Source organism: Oryx dammah, unplaced genomic scaffold (genome assembly GCF_014754425.2).
Source record: "Oryx dammah isolate SB20612 unplaced genomic scaffold, SCBI_Odam_1.1 HiC_scaffold_10, whole genome shotgun sequence".
Classification (NCBI taxonomy): Eukaryota; Metazoa; Chordata; class Mammalia; order Artiodactyla; family Bovidae; genus Oryx; species Oryx dammah.
This window is the reverse complement of record NW_024070194.1, coordinates 48,633,028-48,651,032: the sequence shown is the minus strand read 5'-3', so window position 1 is coordinate 48,651,032 and position 18,005 is coordinate 48,633,028. Positions and strand designations below refer to the sequence as shown.

Sequence of the window (18,005 nt, the reverse complement as noted above, 5' to 3'; positions counted from 1 at the left end):
CCATATGATAACACTTACATATAGAACCTAAAAAATGATGCAAGTGAACTTATTTACAATAGACCCATAGACGTAGAAAACAAACTTATGGTTATCAAAGGTGAAAGGTCGGGGGGAGGGATAAATTAGGAGCTTGGGATTAACGTATACACACCACTATACATAAAATAGATAATCAAGAAGACCTAACTGTATGGCACAGGGAACTATTCTCAGTATCTGGTAATAACCTATAAGGGAAAAGAATTTGAAAAAATACATATACACGCATATGTATATAAATACACACACATATATATGAATAACTTGGCTGTATGCCTGAAACTACTATTTTAACAATGCAAGTCAACTATTCTTCAATAAAATAAACTTTTGAAAAAAGAAAAGCAAAACCAAGACAAAAATACATCTTCCTCCTCTATCTTAAACTTGGTAAATAAAACCATTTCTATGTGCAAAGCTCTGATTTTTCTCTCGTGATGAAATCTGACATTTGGTCTAAAAGCCGAGCTGTCTCCTCCTGCATTCTCACATTCCTTGCTCCTCTGACCACAACTCTTCTCTCAGGGACAAGCATGGCCTGGAAGACAACGCAGCTGCGGTGCCTTTTGGTGTGGGTGGCTGCCATCCAGGTAGCCTGGCCCAGGATGGAGCTTCTTAATGTCTGCATGAACGCCAAGCACCATAAGGAAAAACTAGGTCCCGAGGACAGGTTACATGGGCAGTGCAGCCCCCGGAAGAATGCCCACTGCTCTGTCAACATCAGCTGAGAAACCCATAGCTTATTTCCTACCTGTACAGATTCACCTGGAACCACTGTGGCAAGATGAAGCGTGCTTGCCAGGGCCACTTTATTCAGGACACGTGTCTCTATGAGTACTCACCTAATCTGGTGCCCTGGATCCAGAAGGCATGGACACCACTCCCACAGACAAGAACCTGAGCAGAGAGCAGGGCCCACAGGCCACCTGCCGGAGAGCATGGTCCAAGAATTCTGGTCTGAGGCGGGTTGTGAAAGTGGCTCTTTTGCCCCTTTCCTGTTGCCCAATTTCTGTTCCCCTCTCACCTTAAAAGAATCTAATTTTAGGAATGAGATCACCAGGCAAGCTAACCTAACTCCTGACTTATGCTTTCCTGAATAGACCCCTCACACGTGTGCTCAATCATGTCCGACTCTTTGCAACCTCATAGATTATAGCCTGCCAGGCTCCTCTGTCCATGGGATTCTCCAGGCAAAAATACTGGAGTGGGTTGCCATTTCCTACTCCAAGGGACCTTCCTGAACCAGAGATCAAACCGACAACACTTGCACTGGCAAACAGAATCTTTACCACTGAGTTACCCATGCCTGCCTTGTCTAACCTGTTGATTCTTTTCCCTAGACTAAAGCATGAGGATGAAGATGAAGAATTAAGTAGTTAAGAAATGATTAGCTCTCTACCTCCAACAGCTCCCTTAGCAATGCTGCAGGCAGATCACTTGTGCAGTGTAATACCACAGCCAGCGTGCACACAATGGCACAGTGGAGAAGGACACAGAGCCCACTCCGTTTTTGGATGATTCATTGAGATTCTTTCCCCTTTCTGCCCTTTAAAAACTGTCATGGCTGAGCAGAATCTTCAGAGTTGGCCTAAGGACCTGAGTCTAACTTTGCCCTAGGTTGCTGGCTTTTCTGATTATAGCAACTTTCCTTTCTAGAAGGAAAAAAAAAAAGCAGAGCTATCTTGAGTAAACATGAGTTCTTTCTACAACAAACGTTCACGACAGACCCAAATAAGGGGCTCTGGGACAGAAGCCTTGTAACAAAGGAAGACAGAGGCGGATGGGTTGGAACTTATGAAAAAGTCTAACACGTACGACCAGAGGGAACTGACTAAGACCCGGGTCCTTAGAGAAAGAGAGAGTCTGATGAAGAAGGTAAGACCAGGGTAACCCATCTCAGGCATCTGGACTGAGGGACTGGCTAGAACTTGGTCTGTGCCACTGATTGCATGCAGAGAAATTCTTCAACATTCATCTTCCTTCAAAGGCTAGGGAAAGAGGGAAAATCCCACCCGCGCTGGAAAAACAACAGAGGGACAGAGGGAAGCTACACTTTCCTGTGTGGTTTTCCTTGTTGCTAGTTATTTGTGTACAGGATGACTTGCCTGGAAACACACTCCTTCCTCACCCTCAAAAGGCTGGCTGCCCATGTGGCATTCCGATGACTCAGCCTGCGAGAAGGGCACCAGAAACAAGCAGGCCTCCAGTCCTGAGATCCCGGACCAGAGAGGAAAGCCCCACGTCCGTTAGCTGGCTAATGGCTCGTTGGTTAGTGGTTAAGACAGAGGGCCTTTGGGAAGTCTTTGATTTTCAGGGTGAAATAGGCGCCTCTTCCTCTGTTCTCCTCATGTCCAGGCAGTGCTTGCTTGTGTCATCTTTTTTTTTTCTAATGGCTGTGCTGGGTTTCTGTTGCTGTGTGGGCTCTTCTCTAGTTGTGGCGAGCAGAAGATACCCTCCAGTTGTGGTGTGCGGGCTTCTTATCATGGTTGCTTCTCTCACTGTGGAGCACAGAATCCAGGGTCCATGGGCTCTGGCAGTTGGGACACGTGGGTGCACAAGCTCAGCAGTTATGGCACATGGGCTTAGCTACTTCGAGGCATGTGGAATCCTCTCAGATCAGGGATCAATCCTGTGTATCCTGCCTTGGCCTGTGGACTCTTTATCACTGGGCCACCAGGGACGCCGCCCTTCTGTCACTTTTTGAAAGCATCATCTTGGAAAACGGTTCACTCAAGCGCAGGCGACCCTGAACTGGACAGCAGCCAAAGACATGCCAGCATCCTAAAGGACACAGCTGGGGTCAGGATCCAGTCTCTGGAAGCACGTGGGAGGCGTGGTGTCAGAGCCTCCCTCTCATGTAGGGAGAATGGGCTTTATCTGCGGAAGCCCAGGCAGAGGCAACTTACAAGGAAATGAGCCTTGTGGGGACAGAGGGCAGAGAGGCCTCCACCATGCAAAGTTCCCACAAAGCAAGAAACATTGTCACCGCTGCTGGGAGAGTTTCAGACAGCCGTGAACTCATGATCTGAGGCCACAAAGACGGCTGCGGTAAACACAGACCAACCCCTGGGTTTAAGGAGGCTGTTTTTTGTGCTCCCCCCACCTAAAAATTTTTTGCCTTCCTCCCCCACAAATCTGTTTATTACTAAAAATCCCCAGAGCCTTGGGAACTGGGCTAGACCAACAAAAGCCTCTCAACTCCTGAACCTCCTCCTCTATGGACTACACTGGGGAGGAAGGACCTGGTTTAGGAAGGAGACCCTGTTTACACATTGGCTACAAAGAAAGGAAAATGAAAACATTTCAAAAAGAAAACATGGCCAAGGAAACCAAAAGAAGCCAAGAGGCAAGGGCAGGAGAGGGCAACCTCGTCCCTCTGTCCTTGGTCCACACACCCTCTGGGACCCTCTAGAGCCAGGGTACTCAAACTTGCATGTATAGAGGGACACCAGGGGCAAGAAAGAAGTAAACTTCCAGTGGAGATCGTGAGCCCAAGGACAAAGGAGGAGGCTGAAGGGCCTGTACCTGAGATGCTTTCAATCTCAGAATCTGGTTTGTCCAAAGACAAAGGGAAAACCTCAGTCACGAGATAATAAAACTTCAGAATATACCATCAGGAGGAAAACAAAACAATATATTGGTTTCAATGCATTTGTGATAATTTGGGGAAAAAAAAAAAAGAGCAAATCCACAGTCAGGCCAGGATCCAGACTAAGTGACAGGTTGAAGTTTAATTAAACTAGTCAAGCCTGTATAAAAGCAGAAAGAATTTCAAAGGAGAAGGGGACACTGGGAAAGTCAGTATGTTTCAGTGCAGCAGGAAGAGGCACCCAAACTCAAGCTCAGACCCAAGGGGCTTGTCCAGTCTCTCCAGTGCTCTTTCCATCCTTCTAAAGCATTTCTTCCTGGTGGAAAATAAACTGTCACTGAACTCGCAGATGATTATCTCTATGCAAAAACTCTGACAAGACTTTGTCAGTAATTCTAGACCAGTTGCATCTGGAGGGGAAACTATGGCAGAGAAAGGCAGACTCTTATCTGAAGGCTTCAAAAGACTTGGGTTTAACAAGAGGTACAGTGGAGGTGCCCATAGGGAAGGGATGTTTCAGTGAGTTGTGGTCACATGTTACAGTCATCCCTTGGTATTTGAAGGGGATTGGTTCTGATCCCCTTGGATAACAAAATACATGGATGTTCAAATGCCTTATAGAACGTAGTGTGGTAACAGATGTGGTACATACATACAATAGACTACTACTCAACCATAAAAAAGAATGAAATAATGCCATTTGCAGTAACATGGATGAACCTACAGTTTATCATACTAAGTGAAGTAAATCAGACAAAGAGAAATACCGTCTATCACTTATATGTGAAATCTAAAATATGACCCAAAGAACTTATCTAGGAAATAGACTCATAGACATAGGGAACAAAGTGGTAGTTGCCAAGAGGGATGGAGTGGGAAGCTGGGGTTAGCAGATGTAGGCTATAACTTATAGAATGGATAAACAACAAGGTCCTTCTGTCCAACACAGAGAGCCAGATTCAGTATTCTATGATAAGCCATAATGGAAAAGAAAAGAAATATCTAAAAAAGAATGTATATATGTATACCTGAATCACTCTGCTATACAGCAGAAATTAGCACAACTCCACTTAAAAATTTTTAATTAAATTTAGAAAACAGAAGTTTGGTATAGCATTTACATATAATCTATGCATATCCTCTCATATACTTTAAATCATTTCTAGAAGACTTATAATACCTAATAAAATGTAAATGCTTTTGTAAATAGTTGCCGGTATGCACCAAATTCAAGTTTTGCTTTTTAGAACTTTCTGGAATTTCTTTTCCCCCAATATCTTTGATCTGCAGTTGGTTGAATCCGGGGACGCAGAACCCGTGGACTTGGAGGGCCAGTGGTACCTACCTAAGGAGCACAGAGTCAGGTGCCTCTGGGTCCAGGGCATTTAGCAGAGCCTTGCCCCCTCACTGGGCATCCAAGAGTCCCCCTTACAGACCCGAGAGATGAGGCTTCCCCAGATTCAACTTTCACTCTGGCTACTTACTCTGTCTTTCTCTCCTTGGATGCTGAGAGCACTGGGAACTTCCCCACCTCTACCCCAGCAACCAAACAAACCTCAAGACACTTTCCTGAATTCAGTTCAGAGGCCCTCACCTCCTGTGAGGCTCCCCTGGCTGCCGCCCTCCTTTCTTGGGGACCTTTCTTGCTCTATTCATGCTAAAGACCTGATTACAAACAACTACTGTAGTTCAGGGAGCTTCCCTGGTGGCTTAATGGTAAAGAATCTGCCTGCCAATGCAGGAGACACAGGATTGCTCCCTGGGTCGGCAAGATCCCCTGGAGAAGAAAATGGCAACCCACACCAGTATGCTTCCCTGGGAAATCCCATGGACAGAGGAGCCTGGCGGGCTACAGTCTGCGGGGTCAAAAAGAGTTGGATACGACGTAGTGACGAAACCACCATCACCTTTATGTGTCATTCTCAACCATCACGGGTTAGATTAGCTACAGCAATAGTAGTAATGGTAATAATTTTAAAATAATAATCATTTTAATTATTTGAACATTTATAAAAAAAATAAGTATCTTAGGACTTCCCTGGTGGTCCAGTGGTTAAGAACTCTCCTTCCACTGCAGAGGACGCGGGTTCAGTTTCTGGTCAGGGAACTAAGATCCCACATGCCACGCCACAACTGGACAAGCCTGTGTTCACCAACAAAGACCCAGCATGGCCAAATTTAAAAATTAAAATTAAAAAAAAAAAAAAACATCTCCAAGTCAGCAAAATCACATTCCTATTAATAGAAGGTGTCCACTGACAGGCCCCATGGTAACTGACATACATCTCTGTGGGTCTGTGACAGCGCGGAGACAGCTCCATTTCATCAGCCTCCAGATACCGGTGGCCAAGCCAAGGTGACATTCTGTTAGCATCAATTTCAGGACCTCACAAGTTGATGGAAAAACCATTAGTAAGTGACCGCAATGGCATGTGCAGAAGCTGAGGCTGGAGGCAGAGGAGAAATGACAACAAGAGGAGGTGCCACAGGAGGGAGGTGGGGCCACAAAGATGCTGAGTGGGAGGGACTTCCTTCAGAGATCACCAGCCCCCCACCACCTTTAGAAAGCGCATGGGACCACTCTCAGTGACATCAAGGCTGCCTGGCTTCATTTTAATATGGAGGTGGGGCAGGGTACAGAAAGCTTGGATAAAGAATAAATCATAGACCATTTTTAGAGTACCAACAATGGTCCATTTTATGTGTCAAGTAATTTATCAGAGGTTTTGTGATCCTGAACCATTATGCTTGTAGTATATTTACACATTAGGATAACATCCATAGAGCAGTGAGTATTTTCCTAAATACTGGATTTTTTTGTACTAAATGTTGGTCGCTTTCACTAAATGAGGCTATATTAAATGCATTTTGAGGTACAATTTAACTGTGCCAACCTTTTGTCCTTACTTCTCTTAACCAAGAGAATGGTGTATTTTTTTTTTTTTTCTTGAAAATGGACTGAGCGTTGTTACAAGAGGCCTCTAATCCTGTATGTTTGTAGCATTTCACAGCCACAGTTCATTGCTCGAGTGGATGTGGATTGACGGACGGGAACCAGCGAGCACAGGGCAGCTCGCTCTCCCAGGAGGGCGTCTGGCAGCCAGCACACAACCAGCTGCAGGAAGGTGCCCACAGTCAAAATAGCAGCTGACGTGGGGACACATGAAGGAGAGGGAGCTAAAATAAGCACACAACCCTCCCTATTGACATCCAGAAAGGCCACCTCCCCTCTGCCCTTGGGGACACCTTCCTGTGGGGACATGCTTCCCACTTTATGGGCTTTGCGCTGCCACCAGTGGGCTTCCCATGTATCTTACTACAGCACAGGTTCCTAAAAGGCCAAGTCCTCGTGCATTTTCAAATAGGTTCCTATAAAATCCTGGGAGGCCTTCTGCCTCACAAGTCAAAAGATGTACGTATCACCCACAACTGCAAGTAGAAACATTAAGTTAATGGGCCAAATTCTCAATTTTAAGTTCTCTCGTATATAATTTTTTTCAAACTCTTTACTGTCTCCTACTACTTGCCTAAGAGCGACCACAAAATGTGCAAACTCTGAAAAAACACTCAGCTTGCTGTTTGATAGATATATATGCTTGTAAGTATGATAAAGAGTCAGACACAACTGAGCACACACACATACACACACACAACATCCAAATACAGAGCTATGTGTTTGCCAAAATCAATCTGTTGAAATACGAATCTCCAGTGTGATGGTATTTGGAGGTGGGGCCTTTGGGGTGATTAGGTTATGAAGGTGAGACCCTCATGATGGTATCTGTGTCCTTACAGAAGAGACAGGGAAACCCTGCTTTTTCTCTCTGCTCCTCTCCATGTGAGAACACAGCAAGAAGGTGGCTGTCTGCAAACCGGGAAGGGAGCCCTCACTTGGAACTGAATCTGCCGGCTATTAGAACTTGGACTTCGAGAACTGTGAGAACTGCCTCTAGAACTGTGAGAACTGCCTCTAGAACTGTGAGAAATAAATGGTTTGTTGTTTAAGGCACTTAGTCTATGGAATTCTGTTACAACAGCCTTAAGTAAGACATATAGTAAGAGCCACCTTAATATTTCTGAATGAAACAAACACATACACATACACATGTATACATGGATGTATATACACATGTATAAATATACACACATGTATCACACACATATATGTTTGTAATCATAATGACAAAACATACAATATGCCAAGCTGCAAAACAGGGTGCAACATTTCAACATTCCAAAGTGTACTGCAAAGGGTCTGACATTCTCCAAGTGCCCTTAAACCTGACCACACCTGAAACCCTGACATGAGCACCTTTTCCAGGCAGCTAGAGGAGGGACCCTAGATGTGCAGCTGCCACAGCAAAAACAGAGCTAAGACCCTTTCTGGGATCACAGGCTCTGTGGAAGGCACATGGGGTCTCCCCAGGACAGCAGTGGGCTCTAAGCAACCACCACGTCATGACTCCTCCTCTGTCTCCTGAACGCCACAGACCCCTGGGACTCACCAGCTGGTGAGGGCAGATACTTGCTCTCAGTCTTTGCTTTCCATGTGCATGTTCTCATGAAGATGACTATGATAGGCCTTGCTCTTTTTTTCCCTAAATGAACAATATAAAAACCTACTGGCATGCAAATAGTATTTGATAAGAAAAATAGACACTAGGGGCTGATGTTCACCATTGGGCATATGTGCCTGTCAGCTCTCATGGCAGGTAAGGAGGCAATGGGCCCTGGTGGACCCTGGGCCACCCTCTCCTCCTCTCTCTCACCTCCTGGGTGTCTGTTACAGATGTGGGTCTCAAGAGCTTCAAGTATGAGGAGCCCCTTTACAACACCAATATTGCCTCTGATCCACCCCACACCAGCAGTTGTGTTTAGTAAGTGATGGTGAAAGGCTGCTATGAATTCAGCAGTGTCTCTCACAGGTCCTTATTTTCTAAGTCACGGCACTTAGCGGCATTCAGAGTAGTGCGCCTGTGAGTCATGATTCAGCCTGCAGACGATGCTCAGAACACACAGGCCACTGTAATATAGCGGACATTACAATAAAGTGAGCTACACGAGGTTTTGGTTTCCCAGTTCACGTAAAAGTTATATTTACATTTCACTCTAGTCTATAAAGTGTGCAATAGCATTAGGTTGAAAAAAGTGTACATGCTTTAACTAAAAACTACTTTCTTGCTAAAAAATGTCATTTGAGCCTTCAGCTTGTCACAGGAGTAACACCTAAGACCACTGATCACAGATCACCATAACGAATAGAATAATAACGAAAAAGTCTGAAATATTGTGGGAATTACCAAATGTGACAGAGACAGGAAGTGAGCAAATGCTGTTGTTGGAAACAAAGGCACCCATAGGCTTGCTTAACACAGGGTTGCCACAAACCTTCAGTTTGTAAAAAGCACAGTATCTGTGAAATGCAATAAAGCGAGGTCTGCCTGTGAATTCCTCCAGCCTTTGTGGTAATTCTGAAGGGCAAGAGAGAAGCAGAGCTGTGTTGAAGGGGGCCGTTGAGGGGGGTGGTGGTGTGGGCAGGCTGGCTGGGTCTGCTTGCCACCTGTGTGCTCACCCACTGGTCCTTGGGACCAGCTGCTATAACCTTGAAGTGGTGGCCCCAAACACAGAAGCAACTTACTGAACACCCGCTTCAAAGTACAGAGAGGTGGCCTGATAAAGCAACATCAGGGAAAAGTTTCTAAGTAGGGCTAGAAGAAACCATCATTATAGTAGATGGCAGTAAAATAATTAGGAAGAGAGAGAGAAATGACTGAAAATCTTGTGCCCAAACTTTCAGCCATGAGTTAATGAACAAACTGGTGGTTTGGTGTTCCTTCACATGTAGGAGGGACATTCTGATGGAGGGAACAGCAATACTCAGAAGTCACACCTCCCCCCACCCCAAGCTTCCAAAAGTAGGAGAAAAAGCAAGTGAGACCAGAGAACTGGGGTGACTAAACATGACCCAAGTCAACATACTGAGGATAAATACACACCTCTGGGGATGACTGGCCACTGGAAATTACTCCAGGTAATGCCATAAACTCTCTTGCTCACTGTTAACTGCTTTTTTTTCTTTTAATTTACATATTTGTGTTAGTTGCTATTAAGTTGTGTGTGCTCAGTCACATCCAACTCTTTGAGATTTCATGGACTATAGCCCGCCAGGCTCCTCCGTCCATGGAGTTTTCCAGGCAAGAATACTGGAGTGGGTTGCCATTTCCTACTCCAGGGGATCTTCCCGACCCAGGGATCAAACCTGAGTCTCCTGCATTGGCAGGTGGATTCTTTACCACTGCACCACCTGGGAAGCCCACAGAGTTGTGTTAGAATATATATATATATGTATACATACACACACACATATATGTGCGTGTGCACGTGTATTATAAATTTTCACAATTTCTATATATATATATGTATGTGTATGTATAAATATTTTCTTTTGCAGGTTCTTTTCTATTACAGGTTATTACAAGATATTGAATATAATTCCCTGTGCTACAGTGTAGGTCCTTGTTGTTTATCACTTTTATATACAGTAGTGTGTAGTATCTGCTAATCCCAAACTCCTATTTTATCTTATTCCCAAATCCCCATTAACTGAATCATAATCTTTCTTTGAACAGGTATCTAGAAGCTGACATCCATGAAAAGTGTCACAAATGCATGTAAAATGCACATTTTCAGAGGAGTACCAGGGATAAAGTTAGTCAATAACAGTAACAGCAGTGACTAATGGTCCTGTACAGCTTAATATCTGCCAGGTGCTGTTCTAAGCACCATGTACAAATCAACCATTTATCATCACTCCTTGCTGCTATTTTTATCCCCATTCTACAGATGAAGAAACTAGGGTGTTGAAAGGTTCCCAAGGTCACATAGGTGGTTAATAGCAGAGTCTGTCTCCAGATCTCTCTCTCTTAACCACTATGCCAAGCTTACAAGTGATTAAAAAAACAACATAAAAGCTTCAAGAGATAGGAAAGCCTTCGGACAAGATGCTGCACTTTTCACGGCTGGTGTCTCCAAGTTAAATCTATACATCTTATAAAAACCACAGATTTGGTCTCACTTCCCCTCTCATGGCAAGATGGATCTTCACCGCTGTGACAGCTCAATCCAGTTTTATATCCCATTGTTCAGTCACTCAGTCATGTCTGACTCTCTGCAACCCCATGATTTGCAGCAAGCCAGCCTTCCCTGTCCATCAAATCTCCTGGAATCTGTTCAAACTCATGTCCATTGAGTTGGTGATGCCATCCAACCATCTCATCCTCTGTAGTCCCTTTCTCCTCTTGCCTTCAATCTTTCCCAGCATCAGAGTTGTTTCCAATGAGTCAGTTCTTCGCATCAGATGGCCAAAGTATTGGAGCTTCAGCATCAATCCTTCCAATGAATATTCAGGGTTGATTTCCTTTAGGATTGACTGGTTTGATCTCCATGCAGTCCAAGGGACTCTCAAGAGTCTTCTCCAACACCACAGTTTGAAAGTATCAATTCTTCGGTGCTCAGGCTTCTTTATATTCCATGCTTGGCAGGTCATGCCTTACTGCCAGGAGAGAAATAATTGGAATCTCTACCTCGGCTCCGGGGTAGGGCTCACTCACCTTGCACATATGCTGCATGAGCCTGCTGCTGCTGCTGCTGCTGCTAAGTCGCTTCAGTCGTGTCCGACTCTGTGAGCCCGCTACACATGCACAAAAGTGCCCCAACTGCCACCACCACCCCTGGAGACCAACCAAACAGATGTGCACTTAGAACCGCTGGGCGCACGGAGAAGGGAAAAGGGACTCGGGCAGCAGAGAAGGTTTGAAATACTTGCATAGAAGGTAATTGAAAATCCAAGTAGAAGAGACTGGAACACAGAATTGAAGGGAGAAGAGAAACTATATTCACACTGGAATACTTTGCAGTTATAAGGAACAAACTACCCATAACATATCAGTGCCTCTCAAACAGCGACAGACTGCATGATTCCATTTACAGGGCATTATAGAAAGGGCAAAACCATAAGGATAGAGAACACATCAGTGATTTCCAGCGGTCAGGGCTGAGCAATTACAGTGGAGCACATTCCAAGGAACATTTTGGAGGAACAAAAACTTATATTTTGATTATGGTGATTACAAAACTGTATCTGTATGCACTTATCAAAATGCACAGCTGTATGCTTCTTAAAAAAGTGAATTTTACTGAATGTAAATTACACATTGATACATCTGACCTTTTAGAAGCAGCCCAAAGCAATTATGCCAACAAAATTATCTCATGGAATGGGGCTCTTAGGATCTTCTACAAGGTTCTACAGACCGTGTATCCAACTTCCTCTATTAACTCCCACCCCTGATTTCTTCTCATATAATATTTATAGGAAGATGATGAGTAGCTCATTGGTAGGAGAAAAAGCTCCATTAGTCTTACAAAATTTCTTAAAGTAACCTTTGAGTGCTTAGATAATTATGGGAACTCTACTGTACTAAGAATAGACGTGCCTATTGGCTCTTTTTCCTTGTGCTATATACGTGCCTGCTAATCACTAACAAGGCAAGCAAGATTCCAGCAGCTCTGTCCGTGGACATGGATGGCCACTACAAAACCATTACATCACCAGAAAGTCCAGGTCCTCATGTCCATATGGTACCTATGTTCACATGTTGAACTACACTGGAGGCTGACCAAGGTCACTGCTAAGATCTTTAGGCAAGAGCTAAATCTAAGATAAACTCTGGCTATTGGATTGAAAACTTTATTAAGGCAGGAAAATAAAAAACATCATTGGCATTTTGAACAACATAAACTGCTCTATGACTTGGTCTATATATGGAGACCAAAGACAATGTGAATAACTCTGGTCCTCTCCTTCATTCAACACCCAGCAGATACCTCTTGATTGCCTATGTATGTGAGGCACGAAAGACACATGTGTATCATTGTAAGTCCCTGTCTTTACCCAGTTTACATTCTCTTGGGAGGGATAGATGAACTATAAATAAATGAATGAACATATAAACCAAGTGATCAATCAATAATAAGCTGAATGTCCATTAGTAAGAGAAGGAAGGAAGGAAGGAAGGAAAAGCCGGGTAAGAGGATGGGGTTTTTTCATTTAGATAAAGTGGTCGGGTCTCAGGTGATGGCCTTTGAGCAGAAACCTGGAAGAACTGGCCAGAAAGCTGCAGGGTACGTAGAGGGAGAGGTGGTTCAGGAGCAGGGAAGCATGAAGTTTTGAAGAATCTAAGCTATTCCATTTTGTAAGGTTCTGGGAAAAGAGCCTTTGGAAATCCAAGAGCCTTTGGAAATCCAAGAGCCTTTGGAAATCCCCTGACCTCACCCCACCACCTGTGAACCAATCAGAACCCTTGGCCAGCCCGGGGAAATGCGAATCAAGCCCGGGAAATGGGAACCAATCAGCACCCGTGGCCAGCCCGGGAAACAAGAACCAATCAGAACTCAACACCTAACCCTTCACCAGAAGATGACCAATCAGACCGGGAGACTCCCGGTTTTTTAATTTTTCGCGCGAGAATACCCTATATAAGCAATGTAACCCAGAGCTCAGGGCTCCTCCCTAAAGCTGCTGCGTCGGTATCAGTGGGAGCCCCAGCTCCAGCTTGGTAATAAAAACTCTCTTGCTTTTGCATCGGATAACAGCTCCCTGGTGGTCATTGGGAGATTTCGCGACTTGGGCATAACAGTTTCAAGTTCTGAATGGGTGCATGGAACAAGCAAGGTGGCCGGTGTGGCTGGAGCAGAGCGAGGGACAGGGAGTTGCCTGGGAAGCCAGCAGGAAATGTGGGACAGGGAAAGCTGAGCACAGATCATAGGTCTGTGCCAAAGAAGGACTTGGGATTTGATTCGGAGGTACAAGAAGCCATTGTAGGTATGAGAAGCCACTGTAAGGGTATGCAGGAGGGCACGGATGATCTTGATTTAGTTTTAAAGAATCAGTCTAGCTGCTCCAAGGAAAATAGACTTCGGGGCTTAGGCAGATGGGGAAGAGGGAAAGAAGCACCAGAGAACTTGATGGGAGGCCACTGCCACCAAGAAGGCAGAGACAGTCAGCTCTGGACAGGGTGGTGACACAGGCGGAGATTCGGAGATGAGAAGGGGCCGAGGGGGCACTGGGTGCAGGCTGGCACCGCCCACTAAGCTGGAAGAGATTAGGTCCATGTATAAGAGCTGCCATCTGATTGGCTGGGAAATGTATATTATGCTGCTTTCAGGGAGTTCAGGAGGTGAGTTAAGATACAGAAATGTTAATTTAACCCAAATAACATTGTACCTTATGACTGCAAAAGCTTTACAATGGGAATAGCTGACTCGGGATCAGTTTAGGTATTAACTTTATCTTGCCATAGAATCCCCACTGACTAGGTAATTTACTCTATACAGCTAAGAAATGGATTTGTGTAAGAGACTATATATTCCATTAGTGAAGTTTCCAGGGAACAGTGATTTCCAGGGAAGCTAATTAAAACTCCAAAGCTCTCTATAATATAGCACCAAGGCTTTGAAGATCCCCCTTATTTAACCCTTGCTAAAAGAAAAGAATGCCAGCAAGATTGTAGAGTATGAATATTCTTTACCACATTTACACTGCAAAAAGGCTTTGTCTGGGGACTTCCTTGGTGGTCCAGTGATTAAGATTCTGGGTACCCAATGGAGGGAACTGGTCAGGAAACTAGATCCCACATGCCACAAATAAGAGCCTACACACGGCAATGAAGATCCAGTGCAACCAAATTAATTAACTTTTAAAATATTTATTCATTTATGTTTATTTTTGGCTGTTCTGGGGTCTTGTTGCTGTGTGTGGCTTTCTCTAGTTGTGGAGAGAAGCAGGGGCTACTCTCTGGTTGGGGTGCTCGGGTTTCATATCATGGTGGCTTTTCTCTTGTTGCGGAGCTCAGGTGCATGCGGTTCAGTAGTTGCTACACGTGAGCTGAATAGTTGTGGCTCCAGGACTCCTGAGCATGGGCTCATTAACTGTGGTGGACAGGCCTAGTTGCTCCCTGGCATGTGAGATCTTCCAGGACCAGGGATCAAACCAGTGTCTCTTGCATTGCAAGACAGATCCTTAACCACTGGATCACCAGGAAAGTCCAATTAATTAACTTTTTTAAAAAAGGCTTTGAAAAAAAAAAAAAGGCTTTGTTGGGAAAGAAAAGTCAACTTGTAAGACTCTTTAATTAGCTTATGCATTAAAGCCTTCAACATAAAGGCTGTTTGTTGGCTATAATCCACATTAAAACATTGATCTACTTTACAGATTATTTTCTTCAAGCTGTCCTAAGATTTCTTGAGTTTTATGAAGTTCCACTGAACTTAGAGGTTAGAAACAGTACACAAATGCACAGCAGTAGGGTGTCTGATTCCTGTAAAAGGGACAAGCAGAAAAGTCACTGAAGCTCAGGGCGCAGTGCACATCCCCAGAATCGCATCTGTCTCATCCAAGACAAGATTCGTGCCCAGGATTCAAAGCATAAGGAAAAGCTTACATTGTTTTGGTTGGAATAATTCAGTCTGCTGACATCTACAGTGTCTTCCAGGAAGATATCAACTCCCATATTTTCCATTTTTTCCTCCCTCTTTCCTCCAAGTCAATCTTAAGAGCAATAGTACAGAGCCGGATGGGGAACCAGATCAAAACACACTTGTGGGTGCCAATAATGGGGACCTCTGGAGACAACATCCTTTTAATTGATTCCTGTTGGTGAAAAAATGTTTCAATCCAGTTGGAACCATCTACACTTGAAACCATCTTATAAACTTTGTGTGCTTTTGATTTTTGAAAATTTTACTCAAAAGAAATAAGCTCCCCAATGTAACCAAATTCATCCAAGCTCTCTCTCATCAGCCAAGAGAAAAATCTTTCAGTCACGTTAGGGCTGGGACAGGTGACCTAAACAGCTTCCCAGTGTCACTTTAAAAGTCCTGTAATGGTTTTCCAGGTGTTTTCCTACTACTCTGTATCTTAAGAGATACACTTGGATATACTTTTGGAAAGAAAAATTCACTGTTTTGCTCTAAAGGATTAAGAAACCAAATTAAGAAACTCAGTCTCTGAATTTAGTGACTTTTCCCACACTATCAGCTATTAAAGACGGATTTCTTTTTCTGGCTTGTTGCTTTAAGATGTCAAGATGTATTCTGCTTTTCTAATCTGTACATGGGGTTTCCTTTCACATCACCCCTCATTGTTACACTAACCAGATGTTTCTGCCTTTTTCCAGAAGACAGGTATTGAGACTTTACACTCTAGGCTTCTCCCAGGTCATCCGTTCAGATATTTACCTCATTTCTTCCCAATGGTTCCAGACAAATCTTTATTTCCATGATTTAAAAAATATCAGAGCTAAAACACACACATGCCTACGCAGCGTCATATCCTGTGCCAAGACTGAATTAGTGTGGTTTTCTCTTTGGACTCATCATATAATGACCTAAAGATGGATTATATCTGGATTCTCAGAGGCCTGTTAAATATTAACCAGGATGATGTGAAAGGTCTGAAAACTGGGTCTGTCTGAACCTCCATTATTAATCTAGTCTGCCATTATTTCTTGGTGAGATTCTATAATTCATTTTGAAACTGTCACCAACCCACTTGTAAAGCTAATGAAACCTATAATCTCCCTCTCCAGAAATATTCTAAAATGAAATGGTAGCTATCATGGCTGTTTGAGAATAGGGATTAGCGAACTGCAACCCCTGGGCCAGATCTGGCCCACTGTCCATTGTTGTCAATAACATTCTACTGGAACACAGACGTGCTCATTTGGTTCCATATTCTATGTGGCTGTTTTCCTGCCTCAACAGTTGAGCTGAATAGGTGTGACAGAGACAGTATGGCCCCCATAGCCTGTAATATTTATTATCTAGCCTTTCACAGAAAAGTCTGCCCATCTCTGCTTTAAAATCAGTGACTCAGAAGACAGTGATTATTATTTCCACTCTGTGTGATTTTGCAAAGTAAAATGATAAAACTATGTGTACAAATGCCAGGATTCAGTCAGCAATTAATACTTGTCCCTTCTAGTTGCCAGGCTGCTTCTGGTCCTCTAGATTCTTCCTCTCTGCTGTATTCTCCTTGCAGAGTTGAAAGTTTACTACTCTTGACACTGGGAATTATTTCAGTATTGGCTATTTCATCTTTTCATTATCTACAGACTTCTTTTTCTTCCCATTGAGAAGGTGGCTTTCTCTGCTACTGCTGCTAAGTAGCTTCAGTCGTGTCCGACTCTGTGACCCCATAGACGCAGCCCACCAGGCTCCCCCATCCCTGGGATTCTCCAGGCAAGAACACTGGAGTGGGTTGCCATTTCCTTCTCCAATGCATGAAAGTGAAAAGTGAAAGGAAAGTCGCTCAGTCGTGCCCGACTCTTTGCGACCCCATGGACTGCAGCCTACCAGGCTCCTCCGTCCATGGGATTTTCCAGGCAAGAGTACTGGAGTGGGTTGCTATTGCCTTCTCTGCAAAGTACTATATCTTAGTTACCTTTGTTTTCCCATGGCCTGGCACATAGCAAAATCCTAGCCAAGATTTTTCTCAAAGAATAAGTGAGCCAAGAAACAGCAAATCTACACTAGAAATATTTGTAATTCTAAGAGTCCATGCAAAGATCATTTATAATAGATAAGTATTATAGTATCGCTTACTCTTTGGAAGAAAAGTTATGAGCAACCTAGATAGTATATTGAAAAGCAGAGACATTACTTTGCCGACTAAGGTCCGTCTAGTCAAGGCTATGGTTTTTCCTGTGGTCATGTATGGATGCGAGAGTTGTACTGTGAAGAAGGCTGAGAGCCGAAGAATTGATGCTTTTGAACTGTGGTGTTGGAGAAGAATTTTGAGAGTCCCTTGGACTGCAAGGAGATCCAACCAGTCCATTCTGAAGGAGATCAACCCTGGGATTTCTTTGGAAGGAATGATGCTAAAGCTGAAACTCCAGTACTTTGGCCACCTCATGCGAAGAGTTGACTCATTGGAAAAGACTCTGATGCTGGGAGGGATTGGGGGCAGGAGGAGAAGGGGACGACTGAGGATGAGATGGCTGGATGGCATCACGGACTCGATGGATGTGAGTGTGAGTGAACTCCAGGAGATGGTGATGGACAGGGAGGCCTGGCGTGCTGCGATTCATGGGGTCGCAAAGAGTCGGACACGACTGAGCGACTGAACTGAACTGAAATTTCACAAATAACGAGCACTTTTTTTTAATGTGTGTGGAGGGTGTCATGGATTTAAGGTTACAGCTTGCTACATATTACAGTAGTTTTATTGATAAGACAAAGGGCAAGTTAAACCATGCATAGGTACAAAGAAGTTCCTAGAACCCAAGAAAGCAAAAATGATCCCTGCTTACACCCA

At 44.0% G+C, this 18,005-nt stretch overlaps 1 long non-coding RNA gene across 1 annotated transcript in view; it reads right to left on the bottom strand.

Moving 5' to 3' along the window:
• Nucleotides 1–6,265: 6,265 nt before the first annotated feature.
• The window catches only part of LOC120869017, a 58,845-nt gene continuing 47,105 nt past the window's right edge, over nucleotides 6,266–18,005 (bottom strand). The window contains exons 3-4 of the long non-coding RNA XR_005722397.1: nucleotides 9,628–9,935; nucleotides 6,266–7,060 (exon numbers count right to left, since the gene is read on the bottom strand). This is a non-coding gene — a long non-coding RNA (uncharacterized LOC120869017). The remainder of the gene's footprint in view (nucleotides 7,061–9,627; nucleotides 9,936–18,005) is intronic.